Genomic DNA, 22331 nt, shown 5'->3' with positions numbered 1-22331 from the left:
TAAAGGACAATTTGGGGGTGATCATTTTGAATTTAAAAAGTATTTTATTGATGTGTACTTGATTTACTATATATATATATTTTTTCATATTCTTTTCCATTATGTTTTATTATAGGATACTGAATTTAGTTCCTTGTGCTATATAGTAGGGCCTTGTTATTTATCCATCCTATATGTAATAGTTTACATCTGCTAATCCCAAGCTCCCAATCCATCCTTCCCACATACCCCTGCCCCCTTGGCAATGACAAATCTGTTCTCTAAGTTTGTGAGTCTGTTTAGCAGATAGATTCATTTGTGCCATATTTTAGATTCCACATGTAAGTGATATCATATGGTATTTGTCTTTGTCTCTCTGACTTACTCTACTTAGTATGATAATCTCTAGATCCACCCTGCAAATGGCATTATTTGATTCTTTTTTATGGCTGAGTATTATTACATTGTTTGTATATTACTTTTAACTTTTTATGTCAAATAGTAGTAATAGGAATGATATTTGGAGAAATCCTATGCACATTTACCAACTGATTTTTTTATTCATATCAAAAGCATAGGGTTAAAATGTTATGATACACTGCTATAGTAAATACTCAAGAAAGTGTTTCCCTTCATTTTTAGGGGAGGGTTGAGGAATAGATATATAATATTTGCATGACTTTGCATTCCAGCACTTACAATTGAAGACTGATACTGTAGATGTATTTGCAGTTTGCCCAATATTCAAACAATACAAGACACACCATTTTAAGTGTGTGCAATTAGGAGATTATGTTCTTTCCTTCTTCATCCTTATCTATACATGGTGGAATTTCCCCTTTCTCAAAATTTGAACTATTGGATGTTTTTCTGTTCTGTGTAATCTTTCTCAAATTAAACACTTACAGCTTTAAAATGGTTATATGCATTGGACATTCAATTTTGAATATTTGTCTCCAATTTTTTTAACCTACCAAATGACAGTTTAATATTAACTAAATGGCTTACATGTCAAATCTGTCACCATCTTACATTTTTTTTGTTTTACCAGTTGTGATTAGCAGAAAATTTGTGGGTGTTGTGACCATTCATTACTGCAAACAAATAATGTTATGACATGTATTGTACTTCTACTCGTATTTTAAAGTAACTTCTCAGTATTCAAAATGCATTGAGTTTCTTCTCTGGGCAATACAGCGCCTTCTCCTTCTTCCACAAAACACCCGGAATAGGATGCAAGTCTTGGGCTTTATGTGGATTTTCGAGATGTGAAAGAAACCATCTCAAAAGATAAAGCGTGGATTGGTAGAACCATATATTCATTTCCTCATTAAGCATTTATTGGGCCATCATTCAGTGTTCAGAATTTCTGTTTAAAGCACCTAAAGATAACAATTCAGTTTGATAGGACTTCATAAATATACTTCATAATTTAGATTTAGGTTTCCACGGTTTTTATCAATTTAGTCACATACAAGTGGGGCTGTTTGATCATATTCTATTTCCTGGCTTCAACATTTCAAGCCTCTCCAGGGCAGAAATGAAAGATTATGAGTATGCTACATTTCTATAGCTCTTTCATTTTTTTCCCCAACCCTAGCTTACTTTCATGTCTGCAATAAAAATTTTGATCCAGGTCGGATTTATGTGAACATTATTTTTTTTTTTCAGATTGACCTACCCCGTGACTGAATTTTGCAATGAATCCTTATCAGGTTGTTATACACCATTGCAACTGGGCACCTTAAAATTAGATGGAAAGAACAGAGGATGTTGCCAGAGGATGTGCTGACTGGATAAAAAGTAGGTTCTACCTTGTTTCATTTTTTTTTTCTGAGCATAGAAGCCACTTTAAAAGTTTGCAAGTCTTTAAAACATTAGCTCCAGATGTTTTGAATGTGCTAAGGTGAGCAAGTGCAGTGAAAACCATAAAACACTGTGTGAAGGCGATTCTGATGTGCTATTACATTAAAGAAAGTAGATGGAAGTTCAGGAACATACTGGCAAGAAACCCAAAAAGCCAAGTTTTCTACCGACTGGTTCTGAAAGGCTGGATAAGTCATGATCTTCCTTGCGTCTAAAGATGCCTACAGACTTCGGATCAAAATTTGTTATCAATTAGTGTTACCACTCTGAATTGACATAATTTTGACCGGTGTCAAAAGAACAGTGTTTTATTTAGTTCATCCAAAATAGATAAATGGGCAATGTCTATAAGACATATGGGGATTGAAAATAGTTCATAGCCTTCCCATGACTACCTTGGAAGGTGGCATGTATAGTGATTAAAATATCTAGGTTGCTTGGGTTCAAATCAATCAGCGATTTACTAATGGAATGACCCTGTAAAAGCTTCCTCATATCTCTCTGCATTTATCTCCTCCTCATTTTAGAATGAAGAATCCCAAAGCTCATAGTTTTATTGTAAAGGATTAAAAATTTTGTGCATGTAACATATATGGAATTTCTGAAGACAGTAAGCACATAATAAATGTTTGTTATTATTTTATCCATATTATTATTAGCATCATTATTGTTTTTTAGAGTCCATTTGGCGTGAATCCTGGAGTCCAGGATTCTGGATTGAAAACCACTGGTCTAACCTCATAAACTCATTGAGTTGAATTTTAATTTAGAGAGATAAAAATTAATCAAGCAAGCATTTATAAAAATTATTCTGATTGTTTATTTATGAACTGTTAAGTATTATGTTGTGTGGTCTCAATAGTTAATTAGGAATAGTTTACCCCTTTGTATTTTGACTATCTATGTTGAGTTGACAGAGATTAGTTAGTATATGACTCTTGCTGCTACTACTGCTGCTCAGTTACTTCAGTCGTATCTGACTCTGTGTGACCCCACAGATGGCAGCCCACCAGGCTCCACCGTCCCTGGGATTCTCCAGGCAAGAACACTGCAGTGGGTTGCCATTTCCTTCTCCAATGCATTAAAGTGAAAAGTGAAAGTGAAGTCGCTTAGACTCTTGTTGACAAATACACAGGAGAGTTTTCCATCCAAGGGCGTCCACAAGCTGAAAAACAGGTCATTCTTTCGAGGTTGACCTTATTTTAATATGGAAATCACTTTTGTTTTTAAATTCAAGGAGGCTTTTATTCCCTTTCTCCCCTCCTTTCTTCCTCTTATACTGAAACAATAAGGTAAGTTTTCTGTGCTACAGCCTGGGTATGCCACATTCAGACCGTATATCCAAATGTATAAAAGAGTAGAAAGTTTTATTAATGATTTGTAGTCATACATACTGTATTCAAGACTCGGGGTAAAAATTTATATATAAAAAAGCTCATAGTCGAATATATACCATATTATGATGAATGAAGACATACCAAATTTCTTTTCTATCTCTTCTAAAATATAGACTGCATTGTGTGATGATATACTCCCACAAAATACCATTCTAGTAACACACACTTTTGGTTTATTATTTCACCTGGGCAGCTTGATTTTGCCTGGGCAGTTCTCTGTTAGAAGTAGAACAGTTTGTATCTAGTGAGGCATCTTATTGAATGTTGCTTGAAAAACTCTTCTTTCTATAGTAATGTGCACAAAAAAAACATAAATTTAAACAGATCCTGGTCTGGTTTTATTACATTTAGTTCCGGGCTATGTAGACACATTATCTGAATCCTTTTGGCACCACATAATAATATATCATTGATATAAGAAATAGTTTGTATGTGAACAGCATTACTGTACTTTTATTTAAATGTATAGATTTACCCTAGAGCCATGCTGTCACTTCTGTTTGTTATAATATTTTCCCCTAAAGAACACTGGCATAATATGTCTCCTTAAGATCCTGTAGAAATGTTGGATTTTAATATTTTATATTATAATTATATTCTGATATTTCCTTCCAATAATAAAATAACCCTAGTTTCTCATAAGGAATAACACATTTGCAGAACCTCATACGAATTCTAATTTTTAAACTGGGAAATTTGTGGTACTAGGAAATATTATCAGAACTATTTTCATTCCTATTTGTTTTAAAAGAAATGGTCTAAATGAGGTTTTAAACTTTCTTTTTTAAAGTCTGTCTTATTTTCCCTTTCTACAGTTATAAAAAATTTTTAGCTCTTTTATATCATTAACAAGAAAAGATACCAAATGTAAGCATGAAAAATAGACTATTTAAGTTACTAGTTGAAATATACTTAATTTTAATAGGACATAATTAAATTCTCAAGTATGTGTGATACAGTTTGGTGTATAATGGTATAATGGTAGATTCATTTGGAAAACCTAGAATGTTACTTTTTTCCTTTTGTAACTGTAATTTTTATTCATTTGCAGTTAGTTTCAATTAAAGTTAAAAATATAATTCATATCATAAGGCAAATGGCTAATTTCTATAGATTAGAGGTTTTGTATTAAATTTGTTTAATATAGATCTGAGACTCATTTATTGGGTTTTGATTATTGAATATGATACTTTGTTCATGAAATGGTCATCTTATGTCATGTTTAGCCATATTTGTATATATGTAACTTTTTAAATAATCAAATAATGTTGGATAAACTTATATAGAAGCATCTTTATAAGAATTCAATAAATCTAATTCTCACAATTTTATTGTTATAATTGAATTTTGCACTCAATCTTTTTATCCATGTCCGAGGCAAGATCACAGAGGTCACTAATCGTCCATGTTTGTTTTTAAACAATACTTGAAATGACATAGGAATTTATCAACTTACTTATAATATTAACAAAATTTATACTAATAACTATTTGCATCTAGCTAAAATAGTTAAGTACTCATCCTGTTAGGAAGATAAGGTAGTCAAAATGTGACTCTAATGTATTTTAAAGATGATGTCGTGATACTGCCACAGTAAACTTCTGAAATAAAACTACTAGTTTATATTTTAATATAGTGAGTTCCTTATGTACAAACCAACTTTCAAGGATGCAAATGTGCCCCTACATGCCAGCTATTGTGCTACTGTACTTTTCAAGGTACTGTACCATAAATTAAAACTATTTTCTTCGTTTTTTGTGTTTGTTAGTTTTTTATGTATCATTTGTGTGAAAAGTATTATAAAGCGGTTACGGTACAGGACTATATAGCCAGTTGTGTTAGTTTTATATTTGGGCTAGCTTTGTTGGACTTAAAAACAAGCTGGACTTATATTCTTGGGACAGAACTTACTCATATGTAGGGAACTTAACTGTATTGGATTATGTGTTTTTACTATCGCTGCCATCCTTACTCTTCTCACCATTTAAGCATCAGCAAGTCTTTTATACACACTGAACTAAGTATACAATAGTCAGAAATATCCCTCCTTTTATTGGTAAAGAGCAGTACTTTAAAGAAAAAATCATTTAGTAAATTTTATAATCTTATTTTTTAATATCAACAGCTCAACTTTTGATGACTCAGAACAGGGCTTAAACCCAGTGAGAGAGAACTGGAGATGAATAGAGACAGCACAAAGGGCTGGATTGTCAAAGCAGACTGATTCACATGAGAAATCTTTCCCAATAACAAGCTTAGCCAATGACTTCAAGAAGACATACAATCACGAGGCACAGGTGAAACAGGGAGAGAATCGGCCCTTCAGTGCAGTTACTCAGATTACTTCTTGCCAGGCAGGATGTGCTCTGGCTCAGGTTATGCAGAGAGCCTCTGTGTGATATTTGTGCCTGCATAAATGACACAAAAGAGGGCCATTTTGCTGTGACACATTATCATTTCATTTCCAGGTGGTTGTATAGCTTATGTGACATTTTCCAGGAAGCCATGCACTATAAATTTGTAGATTCCAGATTTGTTTAGTACAAACAGTTGTAGACAAATGAAGTATATTCTGCTAAAATATTTTCATAGATGAGGACCCTCTTGAGAGGGAGGTGATTAGTGTGTATACCAGGAGACCTGTTGTCTGCTTGACTGCAAGGAGATTTGGTAAATTAGCTTCTTTGTTTCCAAGGGTGTCTCCCCATCTCCCTCCTGCTACAAGAGAGATTGTGGACTGTAGACATTCTGCTTAATGATTTTCTTCCCAGGAGCCATTCTTGAAGAAGACAGGGTGAGCAGGGAGTTCATCCACAGGGCAGGAAAGAGATCGGAAGAAAATGTATGTAGTTTACTGGTTGCTGGGTCTTTGGAAAGAATTTCAATCTTTGCTATAATCTTCTCAGCTGAGTCCAGGGAGAAGGCATGACTCTGGAGATACTCTGTAAGTTTGGAGATATTTCAGAGCTGAATATACTCTCTGAGATATCTCCATGACTTAACGTGTCTCAGGGCACAGCTTAACAAGATGGCTAATGTCTTGGAATATAGGAGTTGTGACTGTCAGTGGTTGACTGTAGTACCTTGTGGACCAACCTGAGTCATAGCCATGTTATGGGGTTTTGCACATCCAGGCCAGGCGTGTTGAGGGAAGATTCATAAATTTACTATTGTTTACAAGAAAGGCATGGAGATAAATGTGACTGCTTCACCACCAGAAGAAGGGATATATAGAGTGGGCCCATCACTGAATGTCATGGAGGATCACAGAAATGAACAGCAGATGTGATAGAGAAGATGATACCTAGACAAGGCAGGATCAGCTGGGCTCAGGGGAGGCCAGAGATGGTACACGCCATTACATGGACAAGCTGCCCTAGATTCAGTTCTGGGAAAACATGTAAGGCCACTGGAAATCACATAACTTTGGGGAGGGAAGGGAAAAGAAGGGGTGGTAGAGAGCAATAGAAATAGGACTTGATTTGATTTAATTTTACATTGGAAAGGACTGTATTACCATAAATTGGCAAGATAAATTCTTCTGATGGGAAAACATGCTGTAAGCCAAATTCCACTCAGACATAGAACAATAAATATTATATATATATTTTAAAATATTGAATTCATGACAGTGGAATTTCCAACATGCTCTATTACTTTTGTGCTGTGTGCTTAGTCACTCAGTTATGTCCAACTCTTTGTGACCCGTGCACCGTAGCCCACCAGGCTCCTCTGTCCATGGGGATTCTCCAGGCAAGGATACTGGAGTGGGTTCCCATGCCCTACTCCAGGGGATCTTCCCAACCCAGGGATCAAACCCATGTTTCCCACATTGCAGGTGGATTCTTTACCATCATAGCCACAAGGAAGTTCAAGAATATTGCAGTGAGTAGCCTATCCCTTCTCCAGAGAATCCTTCCATCCCGGAAATCAAGTTGCAGTCTCCTGCATTGCAGGTGAATTCTTTACCAGCTGAGCTACCAGGAAAGCCCCTATTACCTCTGCTGAAGAACAAATAATAGAGGAATTAAAAAAAAAAAAAAGAAAACACCTGTCTTTACCTGTTGTGTTACCTCGATCATGTTATTAGTCTCCTGAACTCTCAGTTTCTTTTCAAAGTAGGTATAGCTATGCCTATTCACACAGTTGCTGTGAAGAGTAAATAAGATGTAAATGAACGCATTTAGCATGTGGTCTGGTATACCTACTGGTAGGTTTCCAATAAGTGTTTGAAAAAGCCTGATCTGAAGCAATGTAATTGATGTGATACTATTCCTTATCATTTTGCAAATTATTTAGTTTCTGTTTCCATATTAAGACAATTCTTCCCTGACCCTTTGAGATTTGAACTTACCTCTTTTGTTCTTCTGTTTCTAGGACCAAACATTTCTGTGACCCAAAGATTGTGGGCCACCAAGTGTTCTACTGTTACTGGAAGAAGGAGTTATCATTGCAAATGGATGAAGAAATGTAGCAGGTACCACAGAGTCCCTTGGTTCTAGTGTGGCCATAGGGTCATAGGTCATTGAAAGTCATAGGTTGATCAAAGAATCCTTACAAATGTGGATCTGAATTATGCCTTACACATTTCTAGATGTAGTCCTCTTATTACCGAACCAAATTTGGGTCTACCTGCCCATGTTCAAGTGAATCTATTGACAGTAGGTGGTGGTAAAGAAAAGAGCAGCATTTATTGCAGGGTGTAAGCAAGAAGTCCAGTAGTTTTAGTGCTCAAAATATCTGAACTCCCTGAAGACCTTCAAGGAAAGGTTTTTAAAGACAGGGTGAGGGAGAGGGGTTGTGGGGTTCATGATTCACTCATGGACACTTTTTCTCCTGGGTTGGTGGTGAGGTAACCAGGAGTCAACATCATCAACCTCTGGTTCTAAGGAACCGGGGTCCACATGCTTGTGGGCAGCGTATAGTTAACTTTTTCCACCTGGTGGGGGTTTTAGTATCTACAAAACAGTTCAAGGGACATGGCTCAGAATGTTATCTATATCCCTTGAAAGTGAAAAGAAAGTGAAGTCGCTCAGTCCTGTCCAACTCTTTGCGACCCCTTGGACTGTAGCCCACCAGGCTCCTCCGTCCATGGGATTCTCCAGGCAAGAATACTAGAGTGGGCTGCCATTTCCTTCTCCAGGGGATCTTCCTGACCCAGGCATCGAACCCAGGTCTCCTACATTGCAGGCAGACGCTTTAACCTCTGAGCCACCAGGGAAGCCCCTGAGGAGGAACTAAATGTCCTTGACCGTGTTTAATGGCTAAACTGTTACTATTTTGTCTTGCTTGACTGTTTTCCTTTTTTCCTGCATTTTCTGACTTCTCTGATTAAATATACTCTTTGAAACTCTGGGAAAGCCTAGGAGGCTAAAGTTTTTCTATGGACAAGGGGCAGAGAGTGGACACTGGACTGAGGGGTTGGGGGTTCTGTTCTGGGGAGGGCCAATAGGTTCCTGCTCAGTTACACTCTAGAAGCCATTTTTTTTTGTTTGCTTGTTTTGGTAACACTGATATTTAATTATTTGAATTCACTGTGGGGTTTTTTGTCATCCCATCATAATTTTTTTTTTTGGTGGGAATTTTTTTTTTAATTTAATTTTTAAACTTTCCATAATTGTATTAGTTTTGCCAAATATCAAAATGAATCTGCCACGGGTATACATGTGTTCCCCATCCTGAACCCTCCTCCCTCCTCCCTCCCCGTACCATCCCTCTGGGTCGTCCCAGTGCTCTAGCCCCAAGCATCCAGTATCGTGCATCGAACCTGGACTGGCATCTCGTTTCATACGTGATATTTTACATGTTTCAGTGCCATTCTCCCAAATCTTCCCACCCTCTCCCTCTCCCATAATTTATATGAGAGGGCAAGGCAAACACAATTTCTGATATTTCATTTATTTATTCATTTTCATTTTATAGCTATCAGTGGAAGTACTGATATTATGGGCCTGTGTACATTTTCAAGAGTTTCTGTTCTCTTTAAAAGTAATAAATAATACCTGTAAGCTATTGGGAACACTCGTTCTCTTATGAGGTCAGAAATGTACAGGTGTAAAAGATGCAATATTTCCTCAGGATGTGTTTTAAAGCACCAATCAAAACTCAACCAGTATCTTCATTTTCAAAAGAAATCCACTGAGCTTCTTTTGTGCTCAGATGCTGTAACAACAGGCATGAAACTAATTAGAGACCAGAGCCTACAATGCCATGTTGTCCCTTTGAATACAGCCCTGGAGATGGAAGGAAGCTGGAGGGGAACATGGCTGAGTGTATCACCCTTTAACAGCACGTTAGCCCAAAACAAAGCACATTTCTGCCTGCAGATTCTTGAGTTTTACAATTGTTTCCAGGGAAACAAACGTATAATTTAAGCTTTTACAATTTCCAAATTTTCTACTATATATCCCAAGATACATAAACTTAGGGTTACTTCTCCAGATCATTACTTTATCAACTACGTTTTCCTTCTTTACAACTACCAGTTCCAAATAGTTTGTGTGTTAATGTGGGATTTTGAAACCTGTATTAGCTATTTTGGAAAAAATAATCCAACTAATGTATTTATTACCTTACTAAAAGTTACTGCAATGATCTTTTTAAAAATTCTGTTTAGAATATTTTAAAACTTCTTCTTGTTCCTCCAGTCTATTTTATTCATTAAAAAAATATTTGGAATTTGTAGTTTAAATTATATATTTGTTTCCCTGGAAATTCACTGATAGAAGATTGAAAATATCAGAATGAAAGTAAGGAGATTTGGTTTTTGTTCTCAGTTCTGTCACTGACTAGCTTTTTGACCCTGGGCTCTTGATTTTTTCCCTGAATCTGTGTTTTCTTTCAGGTAAAATTAAGACATGGTGTTAAAAGATTCTGAATTTCTTTTGTTGTTCTAACATCTTTTGAAATTGCTTTATGCTTTTTTTGATGACTTCTGACTTTCTCAGCACTAATCACAAATGTATGATGGTTTTCCTTTCATAACGCTGCTGTTGAGACTAACTCTTGTGGCAATGTGGATGGTCATGAGATCCATTGGGATAATATACCAAAATGGACATTATTTAAATAGCAAATAAAACATATTTACATCACGTGGAACCTGGAAGTCCCAGGTTCAGCGAGAAGCATGATATTTCCTATATGCCTTTAGAGATGTGTTAGGAATCCAGGGATAAAATGTATTTTTTATTACATGCTCATCACTTTCCTTGAAGTCAGCAGTAACTCAATACACCCAATGTGCTTAGACATGGCCTTTGTAACAGGTGTCATTGCTTGCTGTCTGTAGCTTGCGTTCTTATTCTGTATAACTCCCAAAGAATGTTTGTCAAGTTCAATTTCAAGTCTGAGAAGCCAGTGTAATGATTTGCTTCCACATCATGGGCTGAAGTTAGAAATGGAGCAACTGACATGCAGGATGAATTTACTGGCCTGGAGCCACTAATTACAGAGGCTGTGTTGGCAGAACCTGAAATGTTTAGATGAAAAACCCGAAGCTCTGAAGAAGATTGGAAGGAACATTTTCATCTAAAAAAGGTGGAATTTTAAATTAAACATGATTGGAAGATGATTGTGTACTACTTTAAAGTCATCCCAGGCATTGCATTATTATAGACTTTAAATCAGTCATTTTGTGCAAAAATAATACTTAAGCCTGGTTTTATTACCCTCTTCTTCAGAAATCTTGAGATGAAAGAAGAAATCTTCATTATAATAACTGACATAAAACTGGAATTATAGATGCGAATAAAGTTAACATCCTGGAAGAAAGAATAGGCCTGTATCTACAATTACCTGGAATATAGCTGTATTTGCTGTGTATATCAGATAGAGTCTCCAAAATTATTTTTGAATTGGATTGATGTGACCAGTTCATATGAAGTTTTTAAGCCAGTCTAACAATCAAAACAGACAAAGTGACATATCTGGATAGTATATGTTTGATAAATTTGAAGGAATCCAAAGAGACAATTGGGATTTTTATAAGACAAAATTTATATATAAAAAGATTTAATGGCATATTTCTAACTTGTTTCTCAATTTAGTTCCATATAAGGAAGTATGTTGAATTAGTCTCACCTCCACAGTGTTTAAACTACAGACATTTACAAACAGGAGAAAAATAAAAAGACTCTGAATACTTAACAAAATGACAAATAAGAAAAAAAATAGATTATGTGATATTTTTTTCATGCTTCCAGTGGTAAATCATGCTAATTCAAGTTATACTATTACAGAAGGACCCACTTTATATAATCCACTTGAATTTCTAAACAGTATCATTGAGGTTCCACAAAGAACTAGGGTTTACTATATTACATCAGTGTAACATAGTTATTTTTCCAAGAAAATGACTTAGGGCTAGAAAATAAAGGGCAAGGGCATGGTTATTTCTGTGCTAGAGAAGTGCCAACATTTGCATCAGTAGAAGATTATCAGATTAGTTTTGTATTTATTAAAAAGTAAAACTACAGAGTATTTTAATCAGTTAAATGTGTAATAGTTATTGACATTGGTAGCAGAAAAGCATCTTAAGTTTCAGAGATGGTATCCTAAGGTATTAATTTATGGTAATGCAGTAACCAACCAAAGCTAGTGTAATTAACAACAAAAATTTACACTGAACTTTTTTTTTTTTTTCAAAATCTAAAGCTGCATGATAGAAGTGGGTATAAACTTTTTGGCTTAGAAGTCTAAAAAATAGACTAAATAGGAATTAAATCTAAATATATAATATCATTAATGACATGAATGAAGCAGTTTTTTCTACAAAAATCTTGAAGTGCTAGAATAAATGTACAATTTTCAAAATCTTAGCAATGAATAAAAGTAGAAAAATTTACTTGATATAATGAATAATAGAATTTAAGAAATCTAAATGTTAATGAGAGAAACGTTAATAAAGAACAATCTTTAATGAAAAAGATTAAAGATTTCTTCTTTTATCAAAAAGCCACATATAACATTATATGTGTTCACAATAAGCTAAGTAATTCCAATATCAAAGTATTGTTGTTAGAATTTGTTCACCCCATTAATGCATTTTAATATTATATATAATTGATCAAATGTTGTAGTATTTATTTATTATAGAGGCATGTAACTATGTAGAAAAATGTATTTTAGTTTTTAGAAAACTTCAAATATTTTTTGCAGGATTTATTTACATATGCACATCTGACTTTATGAATCATTCTTAGCTAACATTAATAGGTTTCCCACGTAGTACACTGGTAAAGAATCTGCCTGCCAGTGCAGGAGATGTGGGAGACTCAGGTTGGATCCCTGAGTTAGGAAGATCCTCTGGAGTAGGAAATGGCAACCCACTCCAGTATTCTTGTCTGAAAAACCACATGGACAGAGGAACTTGGTGGACTACAGCCCATAGTGTCACAAAGAGATGGACATGACTGAAAGTGACTCAACACGCCTAGAAAAAACCAGGAATTACTCTAGATCCATAACATTGCAACTGAGAATATAATTAAAATTAAATAATAATTCTAAAAATACATTATAATTATCACAGAGTTACATATTTTAATAAAATTTAAGGAAAAGTTTAAATCAATGAGCATTTACTCATTGTAGGTGTTGTGGAATGTATGCACAAAGAATTAGTTTCTATCTCAAGAAGTAATAAACAAAATATCAAGAAATAACAGAAAATTTTGATGCATGAGTATTGTGATATGCATGCTATAAACAATGAGACAGGAATATTATTTCATGTTTACTTTATAACTCAAACACATCACAGTTTTGGTATGTGAAGAACAGCTATTAATTTCTAGGTATGGTATTCACATGTGAATTAGTATTGCTATTAATATCACATGAAATGCATTAAATATAAAATAGCTGTAAAAAAATTTGACTCCATCAATTGGTTAAATTTCTTTTATTCACGTTTCATTAATGTTTTCTTCACATTTCATTAATGTTTTCTTCTTCCCAGATTAAGGATGAATTTCAGTTCATTCTCTATCTAGGTTTCCATAAATTTTGAATTAAGAGAGCCTATGTTGAAAAGGTTTTATAAGTCTTTCAGGAATCTGAATAAATATGCACATTTTTTCTTTCTCCACATATCTGCAATTAAAATTTGTATCTTTCTGAGAAACCTGCAGACTTATAAAGAAAGAATAGCCAAGCTAGTAAAATTAAAATTAGTATCTCTCTAAGGAAACTACACACTCTTGAAGAATGGCCTGGCTCGTTACCATGAGGAGTACTTAAGATCCAAGGAGTGATTTACTGTTATACAGTTGCTCTGTTTTTCCCTCTGGTTTTATGAAATGAACTATTGAGCAACAACTTTGTTTATGTCATTAAGATTAAATCTCTGTCAAAATTGTCCTGGAGGAATTCTAAAAGGTCTGGGAAAATGGTTTTAGTATTAACAAGGATGCTGGTTTTTCACATTAAAAAATATTGTGTTTTCTGACATCCTAATTTGTGTATTTGCATGTGTGTGTTTGGAGGGTAGCATGAAAAATAACTTAAGAGTGGTAGATAGATATTTCATTAATTACATCTTGTTTCTTTTTTGTATATGCAGGTATGAAAAATTTTGGTGTGTCTGAGGGGGAATCGGTATGACTTGTTAGAGTTGAATACATTTATAGATGACTCATTTTTCCATCATATGCTACTCAAACTCTGAAGGCTAAGAGACAGTAATATTCTAAACTGTTTAAAATAAAATAGGTATTAGAATGAAAGATATGATGACTTGGGAAGTTATATGCTACTTTAATTTCCAAAATTAGTTTTAAATGACTGCTTATTAAGTGTTGAATTCTGAATGTGATCATGCTTGAAAGACAAGTACCTTTTTTGATATATCTTTTTATTTTTTAATTGAATAAAAGATTATTTAAATTCTGTAGTGCTTTACAATTTTCAAAAGCATCACACACATGATTCACATAATCTCATAACAACCTCTCTTTCGTCTCTACCTCTTCCTTCTCCCTACTGGTAACGACTAATTTGTTCTCTGTATCTGTGAGTTTGCTTCTTTTTTGTTTTATTCACTAATCTGTTGTGTTTTTTTTTTTTTAGATTCTATATGTAAGTGATATTATATAGTATTAGTATTTCTCTGTCAACTTATTTCAGTTAGCATAATGCTCTCCAAGTTCATCCAGGTTGCCACAATTGGCAAAATACCATTATTTTTTATGGCTGAGCAGTATTCCATTGTTTATCTGTTGCTGTATACTTAGGTTGCTTCCATATTTTAGCAATTGCAAATAATGCGGCTATTAACATTGTATCTTTTTGAGTTAGTGGGTTGTTTTTTTATGATATATACCCAGAAGTAGAATTGCTGGTCATATGGTAGTTCTTATTTTTAGTCGTTTGAAAAATCCCCATACTGTTTCCCAGAGTGACTGTACTGATTTACATTCCCACCAACAGCAGATGAATGTTTCTTTTTCACCATATCCTCATCAGCATTTGTTTATTTGTATTCTTTTTGATACTAGCCATTCTGACAAGTGTGAAGTGATAACTCATTGTGGTTTTGATTTGCATTTCCCTGATGATTAGCATGTTGAGCATCTTTTCCATGTGTCTTTGGCCATCTGTGAAAGATGACAACTTTTAAAAAAATTTTTTATTTTATATTGGAGTTGATTGCGATGTGTTAGTTGCAGGGCTACAGCAAAGTGATTCAGTTATTACCTATTCATGTATACATTCTTTTTCACATTTTTTCCCATTTAGATTACTATAGAATACTGAGCAGAGTTCCCTGTGCTGTAAAGTAGGTCCTCGTTGGTTATCTGTTTTAAATAAGCAGGGTATACATGGATCATGGATGATCGTGGATGTTCTGTGCTTACACACTGTGATGAAGCCTTACATTAATAAACTGCTACTGAAAAATTTATTTTCTTTCAAGTTCAGATTTGTTGTTATGGTTCTTTAGCTTAAAGAAAGAGAGAGAGAATTTTAAAAATATAATTCTGAATTTCCCCTTGAAGGATTTTTATATTACAGGAAAAACCTCTTGATCTCAATTTCCTTGCAGCTCATGGTCTTACGGTGCAGCATTCTCCTTAGTCAACTTCCTTAGTAGTAACACCTGATCGTGTGAAGAATGTGTGTGTCTCAAAATGTTAAATTATTTAACAAGTCTCACAACTTTATGTAGTGATCTCACTTTATTCTTAGAATACATTCTAATGAAATGTGAGGTAAAGGAAATTTGTGGGAATTCAGCACACTGATCACAGGAGCAGGATCTATTCCTTGAAGCCTTGGTGGCCTAAACTCCCCGTTGACTGAGTTTTCTATACTTCATTCATTGACCCCTATGCTCAGCAACTCATCCTGGCTGGAAAGAGATGGTCACCCAGATATGAGTGCTCGTTTGTGCTACATCTTCCTCTTGTGTGTCATTTGTGATCATTGTTTATGTTGTTGTCATAATTTAATGTGTTGTCATAATAATATAATGTGTGTAAGAGTTGCTTGAGATGATTACTGAAAACCAAGTGGAGGCTGTCACTATGTAGGTACTATAGGAGCTTTCTGTTGTAAAGACTCTGTTCAGAGTGGTATTTGACAGTCTTATACAAACAGACCAGAACTTATCTGATGAGTAAATTATTAGACAATTGATAGAGTTTGTAATAGCAGTAGTAGTAGAAGTCAAAGTAATAATTATTGTTCTTTTATTTGTATTCACAGTTTTATAGAAACATTTATATGTATCACTTCACAGATATGACTAACTTCATGATAATTTATTCCATGTTTACTGATGACTCAGGTGCTCAGCTGGAGATGAAGCTCAGAAGACTAGGGAGTTGTACTGAGAGCTACCATGAGGCTAATTTCCAGTCTTAACTCTGAAAGTACTTGCTTACTTTAATATTCTTATTCATATCTTTTATTTCTCCCCAAATTAAAAATTTCCCCACAAATTTCTTGAGAGATTATATAATACAGTAATAGACTACACACTGTTGAGAATAATATTCATATGAAACAAAGAAAGCAAAAAAATTCAAGCTTTTCCATAAGGTCAAAATAACAGTGACATACAACCCACTCCAGTACTCTTGCCTGGAAAATCTCATGGACAGAGGAGCCTGGTGGGCTACAGTCCATGGGGTCGCTAGGAGTCAGACACGACGGAGTGACTTCACTTTCACTTTTCATGCATTGGAGAAGGAAATGGCAACCCACTCCAGTACTCTTGCCTGGAGAATCCCAGGGACGGAAGAGCCTGGCAGGCTGCCGTCTATGGGCTCGCACAGAGTCGGACACGACTGAAGTGACTTAGCAGCAGCAGCAGCATTAAAGTTTTAACACTGTATTCTAATTATTTCTTTGAAAGGCACAGTAATAGTCAATAAAAAAGGCATTGTGAAAAATAAGAGCCCACATCAGGATTTTCAGATTTTAAAATGGAACGATAAGACAAAGCATCTTAGCAGCTTCACTACAGAGGAGATAATTCCTCATGATGTCAACATTCCAATTTAGATTTTTAATTGCCTTGTACTTCCAGTTATTTAAGCAAGTCTGATAAAGGAAAGAGGGAGATTTCATGTAGTTTTTCCTTGATGCGACTTCATATTTTAAACTAATTTTTTTTTTAGACTGTGCTGTTTTCTTCTTGCTTGGACCAGAAAAAAAAAAAAAAAAGAACAAAATGAATGGAGTTTGAAGTGATATAAGAGCCTGTCTTGAGTCAAATAAGAAATTCTGAGTTCATAATCTGAAACTTTTTCTTAGTTTCAGGTCACATAGTAAAAAACTGAAACCCAAAGCATGCTCTGTCTCTAGGCTGTTTTTTTTTTTAACATTCATTTGTTTACTTATTTTTGGCTGGGCAGGATACTTGTTGCTGTGTGCCTTTTCTCTAGTTGCGGCAAATGGGGACTACTCCCTAGTTTCGGCTGTGCAGGCTTCTTGTTGCAGTGTCTTCTCCTGTTGCAGAGCATAGGCTCCAGGCACGCAGGCTTCAGTAGTGGTTGTACATGACGTGTGGGATCTTCCCCAGCCAGGGATCAACCTGTGTCCCCTGAATTGGCAGGCTGATGCTTAACCACTGGCCCACCAGGAAGTCGTGTCTCTAGATTCTTTAAGACTATTTTGGAATTGATATAATTGGGGAGTTACTTTTTACTCTGAATATGGGAGGAAAAAAAAAACACATAAATTCACCCTTATCTTGTGAAACCAAGCAGGTAAACATAATTTTTTTTTACTGGATTCCTGTTTTTTGCAATTATTGTATGTTAAAATAGTTATGGTTTGGGGTATAAGTCTTTTCAGTATTCAAACCTCTTGAGAACACCATAATGCTGAGAGTTTGTTTTGAAGTTAAGAAAGCTCTGGATACAGGTAAGATGCCTGAAAAATACTGAAAGTGTTAAATCAGAATAGCAGTGGCAGAAAAAGGTGAAGTAATATTAGGGAATATTCATTTTGTTTTGAAAGGTGCCTAGACAGTTGTGGCAGGATAGGTAATATGCGGTTGGGTTTTTATCCAGGCTGTTCAATTACATGAGGGATCAGGGGCAAGTCCCAGTGGCTCTGCCACACTTCTCTGTCCTATTATTTCTCATTTTAGACTTTGATTTTGCTTTAACAAAATGCATGAAATGCTTACCTCAGGCCAAACTATTCACCTATATGTCTTCTCTTGAAATAGCTACAATTTGCAGCTTCTAGAGATAAAGAGGTCAATTTGTTTTATATAATGTGAAATTACTCAGGAAATAGTCCTGATGTTTAGACTTGGGAACTGAGGTTTCAAATATTTGCTCTGTCCCCAAGAGTGTCCATGGATGGAATGGCCACCTGTTCCTGGAGCAGCGATGCCCCTGGGTCCCCTGCTCACCCTTACCCATCTCCGGTTCCCATCTTCTTCCTGAAATCTCAGTCCCGCTGCTCCTGCACACCACTTTGCACTTGGAGTGGAAGGGGCATCGGGCCTTCTCAGAAATGTAGAGATTTACACCCTTCATAGGGCAAAGCTAAAGGTAGATTGCGTGCATGCTGGGTCGCTTCGGTAGTGTCTGACTCTTTGCCATCCCAGGGATTGTAGCCTGAAGTCTCCTCTGTCCATGGGATTCTCCAGGCAAAAATACTGGAGTGGGTTGCCATGCCCTTCTCCAGAGGATCTTCCTGACCCTGGGATCAAACTTGCGGAAGCCCTAAAGGTAGATTAGCAAGATGTTTGCATCTGGAATAAATGTTTGCAATTTTGTGCTCTTGCCTCAGGAATCTCTTGTCACTGGGGTGAATATTCATATGAATGTTTTGTTTGAATAAGCCAGTACATTTATTTATTTACTTAGTATTATTTTACAAAAACTTTAACAGGCTTACAGGAAATTACAACAAATGTGAAGATGTAGGTAGAGTTTATGACACACTATCTGTTCTCAGTTGAGCTTCTAGACCTTTCTATGTGTGTCCTTTTTGTTTAATGGTACTCTTTAGGTAACTGTTTGATCCCTGGGTCGGGAGGATCCCCTGGAGAGGGGAATGGCACCCCACTTCAGTATTCTTGCTTGGAGAATTCCACCAATCAGGGGAGCCTGGCAGGCTACAACCCGTGGGGTCGAAAAGATTCAGACATGACTAATACTTTCACATTTCACAAAGTCTCACTAGTAACTACTAAACAGTTAATGATGGGATCATTCATGTACAGTGGTCCAGTTGTTTCTCTGAAGGTTATAAATTCCTCGAGTGCGGGGAGCTGCCCGTGAGAATGGGGTCCTTTGTCTGAAGGACACAGCTCTGGGAGCTGCCTCAGTCCTTGAGGGTTTGCTTGCAAACATAGCTCTCTGTCCCGCCACCCCAGAGATTAGGTGCTTATTTACTGCAGGCACCTGGAGTTCTGTGCAAACTTCTCACGCACAGAGAAATGTTATCTGGTGTAAGAAATAATAACAGGGAGCCATTCCCATGCTCTCAAGATTTCTTGTGACTGTTTGTAAGATGTATAGGCTAACCAAGAAAAAATGTCAACTGTTTTGTCTCTCTCACGCTTTTCTGTATAAATATGAGATGTTGAATAAAGTTGGTGTCAGACTGCGTCCCTTCGTGGTGACGTGTCTGAACCTCTCGACCCCATCTTTGTAGTCTCTTGCTTTAGTTTCTTTCTTAGCCCCGCCGTGCACGTTCTCGGGACCTGATCGACTTTGCCAGCTGGCTCCGGCACTCGAGCTCACTGGAAGCTCCATGTCGTTGCTGTACTGTTGCCCTGAGGAGGGTGGGATTCACCACCCCACCCAAAGTCTGGTCTGAATGTCGAGACTGATGAGACCGCACATCCACTGCAAGGTGTGAAGAGGTGTGCCACTCATATAAAGAGGATCTCTGGGGGATGCAGGGCAGGCTGCCAAGGGGATCTGCAAGTGGCTTGGGTGCTGGGGGAGGCACATGGCTTTGATTTTTCTTGAGGTTAGCGGGTAGGTGAGGTGAGAGTTCCCAGGCAGGGTGGGGGCTCGCAAGTTTGGACTCTAAACTGATGGAGACCTAAACGATGGAGAGCACAGGCTTTCTTATTGGTTGCCCAGATGTGGGGTAGGGTGAAGATGGGGAGAACCAGGGCCTAACCGCCATCCGTGATGAGTCATCAAAGGTGGAGTCAAACTTTTTACTTAATAGCAGTGAGCCTCACCTTTGTAAACCAGGCCCTCTTCTCCACCTGCACTGTCACCTGTCGGTCACTATCACCTTTTACTTTGCTTGCTTCCTTCTTCATTTTCATGGAACTGTTCACCAGCTAACAGATGAGTGTCTTCACTCATTGTTTGCATCATCTAGCTGCAGTTGTGAGTTCCCGAGAGTTAAGATTACATCTGTCTACTGCTATATCCTCAGCACCTAAACAGTGCAGGAAGCATAATAGGTACACAGGTTTTTAAAAAATAAGTGTATGTCCATCAGCTTTAAAAGACTTTATGTGCCAGACTGTGGCTGCTTCTAACAAAGTTGAATCCAGGGATTTACAGGACTGCTTTGTGCTTCAGTAAATATTAGTGGAAAGAATTCATCCTTTTAGTTACTTTAATAGAGCACTTTTATTTTTGGATTTTTTTGGTTTTTATTTATTTATATTTTTATTGAAGTGTAGTTCATTTACAGTGTTGTATTAGTTTCAGGTGTGCAGCAAAGTGACTTAGTTAGATATATATGTATATATATTCTTTTTCACATTCTTTCCATTGTAAGTTATTATAGAATACTGAATAGGGTTAGTTCCCTGTGCTCTACAGCAGGTCTTTGTTATTTTTCAGTTTTATATATAGTAGTGCTGCTGCTGCTGCTGCTAAGTCACTTCACTCATGTCCGACTCTGTGAGACCCCATAGACGGCAGCCCACCAGGCTCCTCCGTCCCAGGGATTTTCCAGGCAAGAGTACTGGAGTGGGTTGCCATTGCCTTCTCCATATATAGTAGTATGTATCTGTAAATCCCAAACTCCTAATATATCCCTCCACCCCTTTGTTAACCAAAATTTGTTTTGTATGTCTGTGAGTCTGTTTCTATTTTTGTAAATAAGTTAATTTGGATGATTTTTTTAGGATTCCACATATAAGCGATATGTCATATGATAGTTACCTGTCTTCTGTTCACTTCACTTAGCATGATGATTTCTAGGTCCATCCATGTGGCTGCAAAGGGCATTATTTGGGGGAAATGTATAGCACTTTTGCAAGGTTCTCATAACTTTTTAAAACATTATTGATGTTTAGCTGATTTAAGGTTTTCCTCAGAGTTTTTACTTTCAATAAAGAGACTAAACATATCTTTTATGAAATTGTGCCTCATTTTAGTCCTGAAATAGAGCACAAATCAAGTTTATTGAGTCTTATTGATTTGCTTAAAAGTTTGGACAGAGCAGCAAATTTACTGAAGATTTGGGAACTCATGTCTGATGACAAAAATATGCTGAAATTTTAAACGATTTAGAGATTATGCAGACTTGGCCACTCTTGTTCACAGAAATCACCAAGAAATATCTTAATTTCTGGAACACTAAGTGAATTTTCAATTTAAAATCAACTATGTAAATACAGGACAGTACAGTTGAAGTCAGGGAAAAATCTAATGAATATCCTTTAGGTGAAATTAATTACATGTATTTATTAATATGTCAAATATCCTATCCAACATAAATAAGTTAGACAGACTCATAGATAGATTAATAAGTAAATAAATTGCATAAATAAGATATTGCTCTGCTTTCTAATCTAACCCACATGAGAAAACAGAAGTTATTGTCTTGAAACTAAACAGTACTTTTTGATTTATTACATGTTCTGAGACTTAGGCCGGTTATTTTTAGTACTTAAACATTTAGTTCACTCTAATTTAGTAACTTCTTACAAAGGAATTTGATATTTTGCAGCTGTGCAATTCTATGGCTGCTGGACTCCGCAACTGACTACAATGCGGTCATCGCTGGGGAAGGGAGACCCGACCCAGTCCCCTTCCTGGTGCCCACGCCTTGGTTAGGTTAGCTTTGCACTGCCTGCCTTTTACCAAGTGAAGGAGGTGGGATGCTGGGTGCTCTTCAGAGTAGTCTGTTGCTCGGCAACCACGTCTCCCCTCTTAGGAAACAGGTCAGGAGAAAGGAACAGAGGTGAGGGGGCGGTGAAATGTTTGTCTGCCATCTCTGATAAAGCAGAAATCCTCCGAAAAGATATCATTCTGGATAGATTTGAAACCCAAGAGAAACAAATTAATCTCATTAGGTAAAGGGTTAATATCTGTTGACTAGAAATGCTGTTTCTCCTATCACCTGGAGGAAAGTTTTCGTGATTTTAAATGGTGTCTAAGACCAATAGCATTCTACTTGATAAAGTTCGAAAATTTGATATGACTGTCACCTCAAGGTCAAACCAAAAAAAATTCAGTTTGAAAGAACGGATGTTTTACTTCATATAGGTCATTTATTTAGTTATTCAGAGGCACTTAAATATCATAACAAACTCTAGCTTTTTTTATAAAATAAAAATTCCATTTTTTTCTCTTCTTACTTCGGAATTTGGATTAATGGTGTTTGTCAAAAAAAAAAAAGAAAAGAAAAGAAAAAGCG

At 36.2% G+C, this 22331-nt stretch overlaps 1 long non-coding RNA gene across 2 annotated transcripts in view; it reads left to right on the top strand.

Moving 5' to 3' along the window:
- The first annotated feature begins 1653 nt into the window (after positions 1 to 1653).
- The window catches only part of LOC104982661, a 33305-nt gene continuing 12627 nt past the window's right edge, over positions 1654 to 22331 (top strand). For both annotated transcript variants that reach the window (XR_824541.1, XR_824542.1), the window contains exons 1-2: positions 1654 to 1782; positions 7620 to 7719. This is a non-coding gene — a long non-coding RNA (uncharacterized LOC104982661). The remainder of the gene's footprint in view (positions 1783 to 7619; positions 7720 to 22331) is intronic.

The sequence above is a fragment of the Bison bison genome, unplaced genomic scaffold (genome assembly GCF_000754665.1).
Source record: "Bison bison bison isolate TAMUID 2011002044 unplaced genomic scaffold, Bison_UMD1.0 scf7180017864537, whole genome shotgun sequence".
NCBI lineage: Eukaryota > Metazoa > Chordata > Mammalia > Artiodactyla > Bovidae > Bison > Bison bison.
Note: the sequence above shows the minus strand (reverse complement) of the source record. Positions and strands in the feature narration are given on the sequence as shown.